This window comes from Octopus bimaculoides, chromosome 11 (assembly GCF_001194135.2).
Source record: "Octopus bimaculoides isolate UCB-OBI-ISO-001 chromosome 11, ASM119413v2, whole genome shotgun sequence".
NCBI classification, from domain to species: Eukaryota; Metazoa; Mollusca; class Cephalopoda; order Octopoda; family Octopodidae; genus Octopus; species Octopus bimaculoides.
Window position 1 is genome coordinate 31,837,355 of NC_068991.1, and position 5,359 is coordinate 31,842,713.

The following is a 5,359-nucleotide window of genomic DNA, read 5'->3' on the forward strand; positions in this document are numbered from 1 at the left end:
AATATATTAGTTTATATATATATATATATATATATATATATACATGCACACACATATGTACACATGCATCTATATACAATCATATTTTTATGTACTTGTATATCCCATTACATGTATGTATGAATATATACATAGTTAAATATGTATTCATATGACTGTATATGCATATACAGACGTGTGTATGTGTATATAATGTACACGTAATGTATGCTTGTTTATGCGTATACATATACGTACAAACACACACACACGCTCTTTCTCTCTCTCTCTCTCACACACACACAAACACACGCACACACTCTTTTTTCTCTCTCTCACTCTTTCTCTCTGTCTCTCTCTCTCTCTCTCACTCTTTCTCTCTGTCTCTCTGTCTCTCTCTCCCTCATTCATACACACACACACATGCACACACATACACACACATACGCACGCACGCACACGCGCGCGCACACTTACACACACACACACATGGCATCACCGTCAGAAAGAACAATAGAGCTAGGTGAGGTCTATTAGGTAGACCCACACACATGTCAGTTAAGATGAATGTATGAGTGGAGCAGCGACAGAACGGCGGGAAGAAATTTCCATAGACCGACATCTTGACGACAAAGAACGTGGTAGGGTGGTGTACTGGACGACGACAAGCGATTAAGAACCTTGCACTGTGACCAAGTAGAATAGATACTTACATGGGGAGAGTTAGGACGCACACACTCTCTCTCTCTCTCTCTCTCTCTCTCTCTCATCACTCCCACCGTATCGACATCACCATCTGCCGAAACGAGTCTCACCTCAAACGATTAAAATGAGTTGTTTTTTTCTATCGTTGGCCGTCTGCTATTCAGGAGGCGAGCGTCAGCAGACAAACAACACACGCGCATTCACGCACTCACAGGGACACAAATACATTCATGCACATATACGTACAACCCAGCGTATATACATGCATACGCTCACGCGCACACGTACATACACACACACACACACACACACACACACACACATACACACACAAATACATACATGCCTGCAAAATACATACGGACACACGTCTCTACACACTACAATCATGCATACGCGAGCACATACAAACCCACCGACTCACACATTCTCTTTTAGTCTATCTGGGACACACACACTTACACGTACACACATATAAACAACCCAAACACACACTCACACACACACGTACACACATAAACAACCCATCCACACATACATACACACACACACAACTACCTATTTCTATCTCTCAGTGTGTACCTAGGGAGAGAGAGAGAGAGAGAGGCTGAATGTTTAAGAAGTTTTGCTTCGCAACCACGAATTCCAGTGTTCGATCCTACTGCACGGTACCTTAAACAAACGTCATTTTCTTATAGCCCCGGTGTAACAATTTCAGATTAACCCACCGCTATATCATTCAGCTTACCTCCTGTAATTTATAATCGATTTCATCCTACTCACCTTATTATTTCATAATACCCCACTCAGATCCTTTCCCAAATGTTCGTCACCTAGATGGTAAGTGCCTTTCATTCTTTCGCGGTAGATAAAATAAGCAACAGTTGAATAGTAGGGGTGGTCGATGTAATCAATTAGCCCCCCCCCCTCCTCCACTTCTCCCAAAAATTTCTGGCCTTGTACCTTTAGTAGAAAGGGATTACTATTGTTGTTTGTCTATTGACACGTATTGCACATCGCTCCCGTAAATTTGTTGTTATTTATATTGTTGCACAAAGTTATATATCGTATATTTCTTATCATTATATAGATAACTAACCGAGACCTTAGGGGGATGGCTAGTTTTTCTCCATCTGAACCCCTTAGGGACTAAATCGCGGACTGTTTAGCCTATCATGCCCCTCACGTTTTGTTTTAAAAGAAAGACGTTAGATTAGGATTGTTCATCCGCTGAAAAGAACAGCCAATTATCTGCACAACAGAACAGCCAAATTGAGAAAGTCAGTGACAGACAGCATCAGCAGCCGTGACAACAACAACTGCAGCAGCAACAACAACAACACAACAATATAGCTCGTGAAATGTGTGAAAGTAACTTTCTATTGCTTTCGGCACCAACATCATCATCATAGGAACAACAAAAAAGATCAATGACAGCAAAAAGCAACTACAGCACTGATGAGAACACTGCCACCTACACTGCCACCGCTAGTGGCAACAGCAAACCTATCATCACCAACACCACTACCACATATGTAACCCCACATTCTATTGTTGTATCATTATTATTATTATTTGCGTTCTCCCTATTGAGAGCTTTATTTATTTAATTTTTACTGTTATTTACTGTGTACTCGAATGTCAAAACCCTTTGTATCGTCCGGTATTTGTTTTTTAATGTTATTGTATGTCCATTTATGTTTATTTATATTAGCCCTTGAGGTCAATAAAAGAATGAATTATGCCATCAAAGTAACACTGGGTAAAATATACGAAGCCCATTATACCCATCATGACTCCCCCTCTGATAAGGGTACATCAGGCACATGCATCACAACCATGTGCGCGACATGGTGATCTCATATCAAGATAAACAGCGCATGACCTCGCAGTTTTTACCTTCATGCTCCACGTTTTCAATACTTCAATTTCGAGGTCATTGTACTTCAGCAATTTCTCAACTTCTTTTTTGACAATATTTTGATCAGAAGGGACTGCAATAGCTATCAACAAGTAGGTGTTTTTTCCCCCAATCCTTGACTATTATGTCTGGGCGATTAGCTTTTATTTCTTTGTCGGTTTGAACCAGCATATCCCAAATGATTGTGGCCTGATCGTTGTCTTGTACCTTTCTTGGCTCATGCTTATACCCCCTACTGTCAGTTTTGATGTTGTAATGTTGGCATATTGTCCAGTTGATATAATCGCTTACTTTGTTGTGTCCGTATACACATTCAGACTTGGCAAGCACTGGGCAGTCTGCGATGATGTGGTCAACTGTCTCATTGGGCTGGTTGCACATTCTGCATTTGGTGTTGAGACCTGTTTTCATTATTTTATTTTTATAATTGTTTGTAGTCAGGCATTGGTCTTGTGCAGTGAGAATACGTCCTTCCGTTTCGGATTTTACTCCAGAGCTTTTGAACCATTGTTGGCTTTTACTTAGGCTCACTTCCTCTCTGTCAAACTTTGCCGTGTATTGGCCATGAAGTGATTTTTCTCTCGATTTCTTCTTCAATATCTTTTGTAATTCATTTTTCATGTTGTTTTTTGTCTCTGTAACCAGTTGTGCTATGTTCTCATCTGAGGTCAGTGTGTCAGTGTTGTTTGCTTCTGTTTTGTATTTTGTCGCCTCCTTGTGTATAGAAAAAAATGATTTCTTTTTCTTGTGCTCTCATGTTACTTTACTACATGCAGTAGTCCGCCACTCTTTGTTTCTAAGTTTAAACTTTGCTAGCTGCAACAAGCCAAGCGTCAAAGGTTTCGCCTCGGCGGCAAGGCAAATTAAGGAAAAACTTAAGTGGAAGACATCAAAGACATCAAAGGACTACTAAGAAAATGGAAACAATGTAGCGATAAATACACCAAATTATATTATTAGGGACACAAACAAAAGAACACTCATTTACAAAATGCGTAAGCACAAAAAAATAAAGAATAGAATAAGCAACATAAGAGCAACTTGAACCCATACTTAAGCCAGTATGGAATGTAAAAACCTATGTAACAAGAGGAAAACGTCTCGGCATATGGAGGTATGTTTCGCAACGGGGTAAGGAGCAAGACACCATTCCACAATGCCATTAAAAGGTCTAGACTTTTTACGTGTGCCTACGTACCTTAGTCGGCGCATGATAAAAATAAAAATTGGCGGTGGCGGCATTCCTCCTAGACATAGAGGACACCGACACAAGTTACACCAACAAAATTGGTCGGGTCAGGGGATGGAGCTCATAATTCAAGTGGAATAAGAGTATAGAGGTTATTCCCGACTCGATCAGTCTGCCGGACAGTACAAAATTACACGAGGCCGTAGAAGACAAGAGGCCGGGATGTTACTTTTGTGGCGACAAGAACGATCTCAAGGTCTCTTGTCCCAGAAAGAGAGGAGAGGAACGGCCAGCACTACAACCAACACCAGTATCAGTGCCATCTCCAGCGCAGCAACAGCAACAACAGATGCAGCAGCAGCAGGGACCAGCGGTCGATACACCAAGGGTAGCACTGGTGCTATCACCACCACCACCACCACCAGCGACAACAACAGCGATGCTGCCACCAGCCGTCTCTGAGGCTTCAACACCAGAAACTTCAACAACCAAGGGACTGTCACCACCAACCACAACAGCAGTACCAGCAACAAATAAACTCCCACAACAAATCCAAGACCCACAAAACATTCCCCTTCCCGACCCAAACAACTCGGACTGCTCAAGTACTGAGGTCGAGAAGGAGGAATGGCACTCAGTACCCCCCTAACAAGCTGAACTTCCCAACAGCAGCAACACACACACACAACAACCAGCAACGACGATACCACTTTCACAAGCACTACCACCTCAAACACAAACACCAACATAAATTACAACACAGACAGACTCCACAAGCATTACCAACCTCACAGCCATAACCACAGACGACATACACCGGGTCACATATCTAAGAGACAACACTGACACCAAATTGGAAGACTTTGTCTTCCACACACCAACGCACCACCACCACTCATACAAATTCTAAAAATTACACAGCACACATACAACACATTAAAAACAAACACACCACCTGAACAAGCACACATCAACTGCTAAACACAAGTGTTTGCACATGTATGCATGCGCGCGCACACACAAATGCACAAAACGCTCATCACTCCACACAACACATACACTAGGTTACTTGTACACATACATACACACCCAGGCCAATGCATTTGCACACACATGATAACAAACATACCCTTTCGTCCATACGCACATACATACCAGTACATGTAACGCATATCACTCCACGTAATGTACGCACTGGGTCACTTACGCACATACACACACACAGACGCACATATTTTTCAGCTTGCCCACACATACATACTCACACACTCATCCCCATTCATACACACACACTCGCACACAATTCTCACATACACATGCGCGCGAGAGAGCAAATTCGTTCGGCCGGGTAACCATTATTATCTCCCTTTCATTCAGCCTCTTTCTTCTGGCTATTTCATCATGTTGAACCGTTAATCCCTACACATTTTTCTTTCTCCGTTTTTGTTTTTTTTTGTTTATTTTTGTTTTCATTCTCCTTTTTTGGCCCTTAATCCTTTCTGTCGAAGAGCAGATGCTCGAAACGTAAAAGACTTTTCCATTCTTCTCGAACGTTAATATAATAC